This window comes from Aotus nancymaae, unplaced genomic scaffold (assembly GCF_030222135.1).
Source record: "Aotus nancymaae isolate 86718 unplaced genomic scaffold, 86718_ANA_hifiasm-v0.15.2.pri h1tg000076l, whole genome shotgun sequence".
In the NCBI taxonomy this organism is placed as follows: Eukaryota; Metazoa; Chordata; class Mammalia; order Primates; family Aotidae; genus Aotus; species Aotus nancymaae.
This window is the reverse complement of record NW_026988491.1, coordinates 16,607,212-16,620,446: the sequence shown is the minus strand read 5'-3', so window position 1 is coordinate 16,620,446 and position 13,235 is coordinate 16,607,212. Positions and strand designations below refer to the sequence as shown.

General features: G+C 48.4%; 1 long non-coding RNA gene across 1 annotated transcript; it reads left to right on the top strand.

Annotated features, from left to right (window-relative positions):
* Positions 1–6,648: 6,648 nt before the first annotated feature.
* LOC135271264 (uncharacterized) lies at positions 6,649–10,684 on the top strand. Its single transcript, XR_010339382.1, has 2 exons — positions 6,649–9,189; positions 9,875–10,684. It is a non-coding gene; the product is annotated as an uncharacterized LOC135271264 (long non-coding RNA).
* Positions 10,685–13,235: the final 2,551 nt, after the last annotated feature.

Here is a 13,235-nt window from a genome sequence, read left to right as displayed (position 1 = left end):
CCAGTTACTCGGGAGGCTGAGGTGGGAGGATTGCTTGAGCCGTGGAACAGAGATTACAGTGAGCCACTGCACTCCACCTGGGCAACAGAGTAAGACCCTGTTTGAAAAAAGAGAGCAAGAGAGAATGAGAGAGATGGGTAGTGTTCAGCTGGCAGAGGTGAGGGTAAGGGGCAATCCAGATGGGGAGCAAACAGCATTAATGGAGGTACAGGAGCAGATACGGAAAGCAAACTGCATACTTGGGAGAAGCCTAGTGGTGTGGCTTCATCAAAACATAGTGTGGGAGTGAGGTTAGGAGGAACAGTGAAATAAAGTTGGAAAGCTATGCCAGAACTACAGCTTAAACATCATTTGGTAGGCAAGGGGAAATTGTGAGCTTCAGATTTCTCAACACGGAAGTCACATGATCAAGAAGGTGTTAGTATATCAAAGGGATCAGTTTAAGAATTCCTAAAATAGCCAGGCGCGGTGGCTCACGCCTGTAAGCCCAGCACTTTGGGAGGCCGAGGCGGGTGGATCACGAGGTCAGGAGATCGAGACCATCCTGGTCAACACGGTGAAACCCCGTCTCTACTAAAAATACAAAAAATTAGCTGGGCATGGTGGAACGTGCCTGTAATCTCAGCTACTCAGGGGGCTGAGGCAGGAGAATTGCCTGAACCCAGGAGGCGGAGGTTGCGGTGAGCCGAGATTGCGCCATTGCACTCCAGCCTAGGTATCAAGAGCGAAACTCCGCCTCAAAAAAAAAAAAAAAAAAAAAAAAAAAAGCTAGGAAAATACAAGACATTAGCCAAAAAAAACAGTAGAGTAAGAACCTTTAAATGTCAGTCTAGCCATAAAAGCAATAAATAAAGCAAAAGAAAACCTGTCAGAGTCAACTTTTTCAGAGCTCTAGAATCTAATCAAAAGGTTATAGTAACTAGGGGAATGCTTAAACAATTTATTTTTTTATTTTGCTTTTTTTCTTAGGTTTCTTTTCTAACAATGTATTTTTTTAAAAAGCTGAATCTGGTAAGTAAGCTTTATGGCATATTAACCTACCCTGGTATCATCCCCACTACTAGTTTGGCAGAAGCTTGAAGACAACAATCTATATTCACGATAGATACCAAGTACTAGAAGGAGCGGAACACACTTATTCTAAAAAATTGTAGTTTGTGGCTCATGCCTGCAATCCCAGCACTTTGGGAGGCTGAGGCAGTGGATCACGAGATCAAGACCATCCTGGCCAACATGATGAAACCCCATCTCTACTAAAAACACAAAAATTAGCTGGGTGTGGTGGCTTGTGCCTGTAATCCCAGCTACTCAGGAGGCTGAGGCATGAAAATCGCTTGAACCAAGGAGTCAGAGATTTCAGTGGGCCGAGATCACGCCACTGCACTCCAGCCTGGGCAACAGAGTGAGACTCTGTCTCATAAAAAGAAAAAAATTGTAGTTTGTTTTGACTTGTCTGGTGGCTTCTTGAAGGACTGGCTCGAAGGGCACATACTTAATTTGTATTTTTCCTGGGACTGATGAGGCTACCGGAGGGCATTTGTCAAAAACATTTCCAAGCCAATGCATTAGTTGCTGCTACCTAGAAGAGGATGAGCAATGAGATGCTTTAAGGAATAAAGGCTTTGAAAAGCTCACACATATTCCTGGGAAACAAGAAAGCCACACACATACATATCCAGGGCTGGATTTGTACTAAAAACAAAAAACAAAACACACACACAGAAGAGGCACTAAGTTTTCACCTCTGATTGACAGACAAAATAAAAATAAACAGGCAAAAAAAGACAATTAGAAATAATACAAAATGGACTATGTGTGGTGGCTCACACCTGTAATCCCAACACTTTGGGAGGCTGAGGAGGGCAGATCACCTGAAGTCAGGAGTTCAAGACCAGCCTGGACAACGTGGTGAAATCCCGTCTCTATTAAAAATACTGACGGCCTGGAAGGGGCCCTGGGGCTGGAACCCGGTGGGGCGGTGCTGCAGTGCCTGCATGGGGCACACATTGACGCTCGCAGGCCCCCCGCCCCGGGGGAGGAAGGAACTCTTGATTCCTGTGAGTGCTTCACCAGATTTGGATGCTGCAGAATCGTGGCCCTTCTCGATTCCTTATTTTTGGATTTGGAATGTGCGCCACCATGCCTAGCTAATTTTTGTATTTTTAGTGGAGATGGGGTTTCACCATGTTGACCAGGCTGGTCTTGAACTCCTGATCTCAGCTGATCCACCCTCTTTGGCCGCCCAGAGTGTCGGTGAGGCACTGCACTGGCCTATTTTTTGAGATGGAGCCTCGTCTCGCTCTGTGGCTCAGACTGGAAGACAGTGGCACAATCTCAGTTTACAGCAACCTCCCCCTCCAGGGTTCAAGTGATCCTCCTGCTTCAGCTTCCCATCCCAAGTAGCTGAGATTACAGGCATGCATCGGCATACCCGGCTAATTTTTGGATTTTTAGTAGAGACAGAATTGCCCCATGTTGTCCAGGCTCGAACTCCTGGGCTTAAGTGATCCGCCCACCTCAGTCTCCCAAAGTGCTGGGATTACAGGCGTGAGCCACCTCGCTCAGCCAGAAAAACGTGTTATTAATACTGTCACACTGAAGTACTTTTCTGAAGAAAAAGTAATTTGATCTAAGTGAAGAGTCATGATTCACAGGGTGATATGTAAATCCACTTCTGCAGATCCACATTTTGATTTCAGGTGTAGTCTTAAAATAATTACTAAGTTTTGATAGATGTGATGCTTCTGAATCACATCTATCTTGTGTCATCTTGTTTGAGGTTGGTGATTTATCTTCGACCTCCATGATGAAAGGTAAAGGTTGCCATTTTATGGAAGTTTCCCGTTCATAATCAACTTAGAGAAATTGAAATTCAGAACTTAATTTATAATTAAATATGGGTTTCTAGGATGTTTTTGCTTTAGTTTATTGCTCCTGAAAAGGTTTGTTGCACAGTAGGAATAAAATACTAAATATTAGTATGTAAACTAGACTTATACCACATAGAAGGGGACAAAACCACTCCAGCAAAAGTGTTCAGCCTTCTTCACACAATGTAGAGCAGAACCACTGCCTCCATTTCCCACACTTCGTTTACACCTGACCTGTAATTTCCCTAAGGTTACATGTATCTTGCAGGACAAAGAACTCAGGTCGTAGGTGGGCAGGGGCAGCAGGATCTCACTGTGAAAATTCAGTAAATAACAATATTATATTGCAATTAGGTAAGAAATATCTTCTTCATAGACTGGATCATTGCAAAAATCCCTGGATCATGGTGAGATGTATAGCGAAAGTTGATCCTAAGAATTGGGTCATTCGGCCAGGCTCCATGGCTCATGTCTGTAATCCCAGTTCTTTGGGAGGCCGAGGTGGGTGGGTCACAAGATCAGGAGTTTGAGACCAGCCTGACCAACATGGTGAATCCTTGTCTCTACTAAAAATATATATATTGAATCAGAGTTTTCCTCTGTAACCCAGGCTAGAGTTCAGTGGTACAATAATAGCTCACTGCAGCCTTGAATGCCTAGGTTCAAGTGATCCTCCTGCCTCAGGCTCTCAAGAAGCTGGGAGGTGCACTAGGTGTGTACCACTACAACCAGCTAATTAAAAATTTCTTTTTGTAGAGTTGGGGTCTTGCTTTGTTGCCCAGACTGGTCTCAAACTCAAGTGATCCTCCTGTCTCAGCCTCCGAAAGTGCTGGAATTATAGGTGTGAGTCAGTGTGCCCCATGCCCAGCATTGTGATGCTATTTTACTTTATTTATTTATCTATTTATTTATTGGGATGGAGTCTTGCCCTGTTGACCAGGTTGGAGTGCAGTGGTGTGATCTTGCCTCACTTCAGCCTTCACATCCCGGGCTCAAGCGATTCTCCTGCCTCAGCCTCCCAAGTAGCTGTGACTACAGGTGTGCACCATCACACCTGGCTAATTTTTGTATTTTTAGTAGAGACAGGTTTTCACCATGTTGGCCAGGCTGGTCTTGAACTCCTGACCTCAAGCAATCCATCTGCCTCGGCCTCCCATATACCCCGGCCTGGCTATATTATTTCTCATGCATTATAGTCATGACTATATAGATAGTATATGTCAGAATTATTTTATTATGAGCAACCATACAAAGTGAAACCTATTGTCTTTGACACTTGATGAAAGAGCTAATTCTGTAAAATATTTAAAGAGGTTTATTCTGGGCCAAGACGAGTGACCATGGCCCGGAGTACAGTCTCAAGAGTTCCTGAGGGCCGGGCGTAGCGGCTCACGCCTGTAATCCAAATACTTTGGAGGCCAAGGTGTGCGGATCACCTGAGGTCGGGAGTTCAAGACCAGTCTGACCAACACGGTGAAACCCTGTCTTTAAAAATAAATAAATAAATAAATAAAAAATAATAATAAAAAAAAAGAGGCCCTGAGAAAGTGTGCCTGAAGTGGTCGGGTTATCGTTTGGTTTTATACATTTTAGGGAGACAGGTGTCACGAGCAAAGATATAAGTCAATACCTGGAAGGTGTATGTTGCTTCAGTCTAAAAAGGTGGGATATCTTGGGGAGGGGCTTCAGGTCACAGGTGGATTCAGAGATTTCTTTTTTTTTTTTTTTTAATAAGATGGGGGTTTCACCATGATGGCCAGGCTGGTCTTGAACTCCTGACCTCAGGTGATCCACCCACCTTGGCCTCCCAAAGTGCTAGGATTACAGGCATGAGCCACTGCGCCCGGCCGGATTCAGAGATTTCTTGATTGGCAATTGGCTGACAGAGTTAAACTCTGTCTAAACACTTAAGTCGTCAGTAGAAAGAATGCTTAAGATAAAAGGGTTGTGGAAGCCAAGGTTGTTGTTATGTAGATGAAATTTCTTAGTTGGCAGCCCTCAGAGAGCATGCGATGTGATACTAGAGTCAGGTTGAAATTTGGTGTCTTATTGCCACAAGGAGTCTGTTTTGTCAGTCTTAATGGAGCAGGAAAAGCTGAGAAACAAACCTTTTGAACACTGAACTGGGAAGGAAGGGGTGATTTGTTCGGCCAGGAGCAAGGAAGCGTAGCTGCCCAATAGCCAGGCTTGAGCTCACAGAGAAAGTCCCTGCCCTTTAAAGGCTTACAACTCTAGAATTTACATGTGAAAGGGTCTTGGGCCATGGAGTGGGCATGGGGTACAGCGACTTAGGTGGGGTTTTTTGTTTTGAAATGAAGTTTCATTCTTGTTGCCCAGGCTGGAGTGCAATGGCACCATGTCGGCTCACCGCAATCTCTGCCTCCCGGGTTCAAGCAGTTCTACTGCTTCAGCCTCCAGAGTAGCTGGGATTACAGGCATGTGCCACCATGCCTGGCTAATTTTGTATTTTTAGTAGAGATGGGTTTCTCCATGTTGGTCAGGCTGCTCCCAATTTCAGGTGATCTGCCTACTCTGCCCTCCCAAAGTGCTAGGATTACAGGTGTGAGCCACTGCACCTGGCCTAGTTTATTCTTTAAACAAGACCATGGTTATAAAATACACTCCCAATTTTTTTTTTTTTTTTTTAAATAAAAACGGGGTTTCACCATGATGCTCAGGCTGGTCTTGAACTCCCGACCTCAGGTGATCTGCCCGCCTTGGCCTCCAAGGTGCTTGGATTACAGGAGTGAGCCACCACACCCGGCCAACACTCCCAATAAAGTATGCATTTCTCATTGGTATCTTGAGGCTAAAAAACAAGTCCATTCAGGACTCAAAGATTGCCTTCCTACAAAACACTGTGTCAAAGCTAGCTGAAATTTTTCCTCTCTGGAGCCTCCCCACTCCTCACAATTCCTCCTCTTTATCCTCTAAATGGCTATTCTGGAATACTGACTGTTTAAGTTAAAAACACTTGAAAACCAGCAGATACAAAATGAAAATCATTATGAACTTCATGCTGTTTCTTAAAAGCAAAAGATGAAATTCCCTTGGAAAGACTTCCTCCCTCTACTAAAAGAAATGGCAACATTCTTTTCTTCAAAGACAAAAAATTGAGTCCAAGAGAAAACTGTACAGACTGGTTAGACTCACTCATCTGTTTTGGGCTGCCTCACATAACGCAGTCATGTTTTCACAACTAACTATTCCTTTTTTTTTTTTTTTGAGACGGAGTTTCACTGTTGTTACCCAGACTGGAGTGCAATGGCACGACCTCGGCTCACTGCAACCTCCGCCTCCTAGGTTCAAGCAATTCTCCTGCCTCAGCCTCCCGAGTACCTGAGACTACAGGCGTGCACCACCATGCCTGTAAGGTCTGTTCTCGCCGAGAGTAAGATGAAGAAACTGAGGCCAGCACGAAAATAATCCAATGCAAAGGGTTTTATTCAGGCTCCCGGGTGACGTTCTGTGATCCTACAGGAAGGGCCAGAGAAGTCGCGCGAACTCCTCTCAGACGTGGGGTTTTATAGGGAGTGGAGGCGTTTGATTGGTTGTGCCCAAGGTGAGTGGGACAAAATGGCAGGGAGTGGGGCCCGAATGGAACAAAATGGCAGGGAGTGGGGCCCAGATAGGACAAAATGGTAGGTAGGGAGTGGGGCCCAGATACGACAAAATGGTAGGCAGGGAGTGGGGCCCAGATAGGACAAAATGGTAGGTAGGAAGACAAAATGGCAGGCAGGGAGTGGGGCCGGGATTGGACAAAATGCTATCAGGTAGGTTCTGGCGGGGAGAGGGGTGGGTGGGTGTGTGCGAGCTCCCGGCAAGGGAAGGAGGTGTGTCCAAGCTCTCCGTCAGGGAGGGGGGAGCGTCTGAGCTCCCGGAGAGGGAAGGGGCTGTGTCCGAGGTCTCCGCAACGCAACCAGCCTTACAATGCCCAGCTAATTTTTGTATTTTTAGTAGAGACAGGGTTTCACCTTGTTGACCAGGATGGTCTCGATCTCTTGACCTCGTGATCCACCCGCCTCCCAAAGTGCTGGGATTATAGGTGTGAGCCACCGCACCAGGCCTCACAACTAACTATTCTTTATCCAACCCAGTATATTGGTAACTGATTTAAACTGTGTTATCCAAAAGTTGGTTCACAACCTTTATAAGGTTGCCTATTTTAAAAATTCCTAAAGTTTAATCTTGTTCCATTTTGTCAGAAAAATAATTTGGATCAACCGTTTTTTATAAACTGGTAAATATACATATATATATATATATATTTTTTTTTTTTTTTTTTTTTTTTTTTTGAGATGGTGTCTTGCTGTGTTGCCCAGGCTGGAGTGCAGTGGTGCAATCTTGACTCACTGCAACCTCTGCCACCCAGCTTCAAGCAGTTATCCTGCCTCAGCCTCCCAGGTAGCTGGGACTATAGGTGTGTGCCACCATCTCTGGCTATTTTTTGTAGTTTTAGTAAAGACGGGGTTTTGCCATGTTGGGAAGGCTGGTCATGAACTCCTGGCCTCAAGTGATCCACCAGTGTCAATCTCCCAAAGTGCTGGGATTATAGGCGTGAGCCACTGCGCCTGGCCCGTGGCTAAGTTTTTAAGTTTTATTTTTATTTTATTTTTTTTGAGTCGGAGTTTCATTCTTGTTGCCCAGGCTGGAGTGCAATGGCGTGATCTCAGCTCACTGAAACCTCTGCCTCCCGGGTTCAAGCAATTCTGCCTCAGCCTCCCGAGTAGCTGGGATTACAGGTGTGCACCGCCACACCCAGCTAATTTTGTGTTTTTAGTAGAGATGGGGTTTCTCCATGTTGGTCAGGCTGGTCCCGAACTTCTGACCTCAGGTAATCTGCCCACCTTGGCCTCCCAAAGTGCTGGGATTACACACATAAGCCACTGTGCCTGGCCTTTAAGTTTTACTTTTAATAGAGATGAGGTCTCCTTATGTTGTCCCAGCTGGTCTCAAATTATTGACCTCAAGTGGTCCTCCTGCCTTTGTCTCCCACAATATTAGGATTATAAGCATGAGTGTTGGGCCTGGCCAAGGGTTCTAGTTTCTTGCTAGCATATGTTATTCTCTGACTGTTTAATTATAATTCTCCTAGTGGTTGTGAAGCGGTGCCTTATGGTTTTCATTTGCACGTTTGAAATGAAGAAACTGAGGCCAGCACGAAGATAATCCAATGCGAAGAAATTTATTCAGGCTCCCGGGTGAGGTTCTGCGGTCCGGACAGGAGGGGCTGGAGAAGTCGTGTGGACTCCTCTCAGGCACGGGGTTTTATAGGGAGTGGAGGCGTTTGATTGGCTGTGCCCAAGGTGAGTGGGACAAAATGGAGGGGAGTGGGACCTGGATGGAACAAAACGGAGGGGAGTGGGGCCCAGATAGGACAAAATAGTAGGCAGGAAGACAAAATGGCAGGCACAGGGTGGGGCCTGCAGAAGACAAAATGGCAGGCACAGAGTGGGGCCTGCAGAAGACAAAATGGTAGGTAGGGAGTGGGGCCTGGATGGGACAAAATGGTATCAGGTAGGTTCTGATGGGGCTTTTTTCCCAGACTCCCGGAGAGGGGGAGGGGGTGTGTCCGAGCTCCCGGAGAGGGGAAGGGGTGTGTCTGAGCCCCCGGAGAGGCAACCGGCCCTGCTCTGTCACCAGCCCCATTGAGATGTCATAAGAGCCCAGCTGCCCGGTGCCCCACCCGGACACAGACTAGTGGGTGACTCAGGACTACCCTCTCCATTTCTGACCATTGTATTGGTCTGTGCACAACTTTCCTAACATGGGAAATGTACTAAGTGTGTTTTTCTTTTTTCTTTTCTCTTTCGTCTTTTTTTTTTATTTTATATTTCTACTAAGTGTATTTTGTTCCTGGGTACACCGCAGGCTCCAGCAGCAGTGGCAACTGCAAGGGTCACCTCCAGTCCACACAAACTCTTCAGCCGGCCAGGTTCACCCCGCAGTTCCTGCGCGTCTGCCTGCCCCACCATGGTCACCTAATGTCCACGAAGACTCTTCAGCTCACCAGGTTCACCCCGCAGTTCCTGCGCATGCGCCTGCCCCGGGAGGGCTAAACTCTCATCGCTTCACCTTGTCCCCCGAGCCGGGTCTTCGACTTTGCATAGTAGTCACCTGCAAGATCTTGAGCTCCAGCAACCAACAGTGGGACCCTCCTCCCCGGGTCTGGAGGCCCCCATCGAGAAAGAAACCTGTGCTGCCTCCACACAACTTTGCAGGCAGCAGAAACACCGTGGGGACAGCGCCGGGCCAGACCCCAAAGGCGGAGGCGGGGGCGGCGGAAGAAGAGCTGGAAGCGATGGAAGTGGACGATGAGGTAGAGACCCAGGGGCAGGAGGAGGAGAAAGGGGGCCCCTGTAGCAGTGGGGGAGCAGCATCTATCTCGAGGCCCCTGGAGACTCAGGGAAACCTCGCTTCCGTCGACTGCAGTCCCAGGGCCTTAAAGGGAAATGTCCATAGCAGGAGCCTGACAGAAATGAACAGGGCTGACGAGGCCCAGGTGCCTGTGAGTTTCCACTCCAAGGGCCATGGAGTGCCCAGCGCACACAGCCCTGCAGGAGGCGTCCTTCCCTTTGGGAAGCCTGACCCAGTGTGGGGATCACTCCAGTGTAGAGACCCCTAAGTGTCTCCGCCATCATGGAGTTTGAGCCCAGACACGTTTTTCCCCCCTGGAAGCAGTTGAGCTGAGGGAAAGAAGGAACTGAAAGGAGTTTGATATTGCAAAAGTCTATTTCTGGTTCACTGACCTAATATTATGGCTGGGTGAAGGCTGTGTGGTTTTATTAGACATTGTGTTTCTTGAAGTTTTTGTACTGGGCTAGTTTTATCACTTTGTTTGCCAAGTATTCACTGAAGCTTGTGATTATTCTCATGCCATTTGAAATTGTTGTCCTCAAGATTTATCGCTTGCTTTGACAGTTGTAAAATGTTATCTTATTCCTGTAAGTAGAAAAGGTCATCTGTTTGTTTTATGATTTTTTGGATCAATCTTTATGTACTAGGTGCTGGGGAAAGACCACCTCCGCAGTTCCTCGGATTCCCCCATGGAATGGGAGGACACCCAGCCCAAGGATGCTGCAGCCCTTGCAGCAAGCAGCTGTTCCCTACCCACAGCTGGCAGCCAAAGTCTCCGACTGGTCCCTCCCCAGGAATGGAGGTGGGGGAGAGCTGAGGGGCCCCTACCCGCTAAACGTCCCCGCCGATCCCCGGAAGGATTCGGAGTCACCACAGGCAGACGTACAAGACCAACATCCAGGACACTCAAAAAGCGGCATGGGAGAATAAAGATGTGATCAACTGCAGTGCCAGCCAGCCTGCCCCGATCTCTCCCCACCCTGCCCCAATGACTCCCCACCCTGCCCCAATGTCTCCCCACCCTGCCCCACGCCACCTAAATCTCACCCTGACCTCAAAAAGCGGTGGGATTCCAGGCATGAGTCAGCATGCCAGGCTAATTCATGTGTAATCTCACATGCATTCAACACAAGCAGTGTAATTTGAGGTGCCAATCACCAGAGAAATTTGATTGGAAATGTGTATGGCTACAACTTTGATTTGGACATTTCTCTCCAACTAGTGTGAATAAAAATGTGCTTTTGATTGCATTGATTCCTCTGATTAGAGTACTACAAATTATGCCAAACTCATCCTAAATTTCTTGTTCAGTTTCCTTTACACGGTGAGGTCTGGATTACCCTGATTTCCTTAATTTACAAATTCAACTTGTATTTCAACTAGCTAGCATGGATGCCTTGCCCTCCTCCTATGCAACGGATATATTCTGGAATCAACATTAAACTGCATAGCAAGTTCGCATTCTCTGAGTTTTCTTTCTTTCTTTTTTTTTTTTTTTGGTGTTTTGAGATGGAGTTTCACTCTGTCTAGAGTTTTCCTTTACATAGTGTTTTTACTTGACTAAACACAAAAATAAAATTTGTTTCCATAGTTCAAAATCCAGTGCATAAGAGATTAATTAATATGTAGAAATTGGAGAGAAAAATTTGAAAGATATGACCCTTTTTTTCTGTTTTCAACTTGAGCAAGGTTTCTAAAGGATAGGGTCTAATTTATTAACAGTGTAAGTGAATAAAATTGGTTGAATAGTTTTATTGGAATTAAAAGGATAATAGGAGAGTCTTTCACCTCTAACTACTTGGCTGATAGATCTCTTATTTACGGTGCAGATAGTTAAAACCAGGGGCAATCGACATGCTTTGCATGCACGGTTTAGTAAAGGAATATTTAGTAGCTTCCCTTTATCATTCTTTTCCCACATCTGTAGAGTTTACGGATCCTGGACCACTGCAGGCTTTAGCCTTCTGCAGGGAATTGATCTGATAAGATTCAGTGCTGCTAATGTCTGAATTCTTACACAGAAAGAAAAAAACTCAAATCCCTTTTTATTTTTCAGGATACCTCTTTTATTTTCTCTGTAGAATCAAAATAATATTCGTTTCTCCAGGGAGAGAGAGTGACAGAAAATTGATAACATATTCTGTGAATAGCTGAAAAAGGAGCGGGGCGAGCCCCGGGACAGCGGCCTGGCTAACTTCTGCCCGGCGGTGCCCTTCCCAGAGCGTGCCCTCGCCGCCGGTGAGTGAGGACGGGACCCAGAGTGGGCAGCGGGAAGTGGGGCCCGCACGGGTGCGACTCCGACAGCGCCGCGGGACAGAGGGAAACTGAGGCCGGAGCCGTGGACCGGATATACGAGGGGGCGGCCCGGGGCAGCACTTGGGACTCGGTTACCGGGTCAGGGGCGGGAGCGGCGGGCAGCCGAGTCCGGGCCGCAGCCGGTGTTCCCGCGCGGGCGGCCTCCAGTCGGGGGCTCGGGAGGGGTAACTTGGACAACCCCGCCCCGTCCCGCTCCTGGCAGCGCGGCTTCTCCTGCAGGAAGCGCGGTCCCAGGACTGGCAGATGCTCCCTTTCCCGCCCATTCCGCACATAGGCAATCCCCCGCGGAGCTCCCTTGAGGGTCTCAGAATGTCTGGGAGACCTCGGGCTCCTGATTCCCCGAGACATCCCGTTTCATAGAGGAGGAGAATAGCTCAGATCGGGGAAGTTTTAGTTTGCCCACGGCCGGTTAGATGCCCCCTGTCCCTGGATTCCCAGTGCGGGGCCGAGGTGCGCTGCAGCTTGGACTGAGCTTCCTGTGAGCCGAGCAGCCTCTAGGACCTGTCTGTTCCCCTTGGCCCTTGCAAAGAAACGGGAGCCCAGGTGGGAGAAGCGGGCACTTCCTGATGTGAACACGCTGCTCGTGGGGGCAGCTTCCAGAGGCCATGGCCTGGCGTGGGCTTGGAGCCCCTCTGGCCAACCTGCCATGGCCTGGCCATACCCGATACCAGCCATGTGCCCTGGGCTGGATGGCAGGAGAGACAGGACTTGAGGCTGTCCCAGCATGAGCTCAGGCAGGGCGAGGACATCAAGGGTGGTGGTGTACAGGAAGCAACCGCTCAGCTCGCCTGGCACACAGCAGGCCCTGCCCCTAAAGGCCTGCTGCCAGAACATGGGCGAGGCCCGGCGTTTGTGGAGTCAATGGGGCCTGGGACAGGGCAGCGTGAGGCAGGTTTCCACTGGCGGTGAAAGGGGCCGTGTAACAAGGGCAGGAGAGCCAGTCTCAGCCCAGCAGGGGCAGGCGGCCCCTGAGTCTCCACCTGACTGCTGGCAGCCCCAGGGGGAGGCTCTTCGGGCATTCAGAGTTGGAAGAGCTCTTTTCCCTGTATCCCTCTCCAAAGCCCTTCTTACTCTGTAGTGATAGGTCCCACAACCCAGATTAAAGATAATATTCTGGCCAGGTGCGGTGGCACATGCCTGTAATCCCAGCACTTTGGGAGGCCAAGGCAGACCTCGAGGTCACGAAGTCAAGAGAGCCAGACCGGCCGGGCGCGGTGGCTCATGCCTGTAATCCCAGCACTTTGGGAGGCCGAGGCGGGTGGATCACGAGGTCAAGAGATCGAGACCATCCTGGTCAACATGGTGAAACCCCGCCTCTACTAAAAATACAAAATATTAGCTGGGCACGGTGGCGCGTGCCTGTAATCCCAGCTACTCGGGAGGCTGAGGCAGGAGAATTGCCTGAACTCAGGAGGCGGAGGTTGCGGTGAGCCGAGCTTGCGCCATTGCACTCCAGCCTGGGTAACAAGAGCGAAACTCAATCTCAAAAAAAAAAAAAAAAAAGAGCCAGACCATCCTGGCCAACGTGGTAAAACCCCATCTCTACTAAAACTAAAAAAGTTAGCTGGGCGTGATGGTGCACACCTGTAGTCTCAGGTATTTGGGAGGCTGAGGCAGGAGAATCGCTTGAACCCAAGAGACACATGTTGTAGTGAGCTGAGATCACGCCACTGCACTCCAGCCTGGTGACAG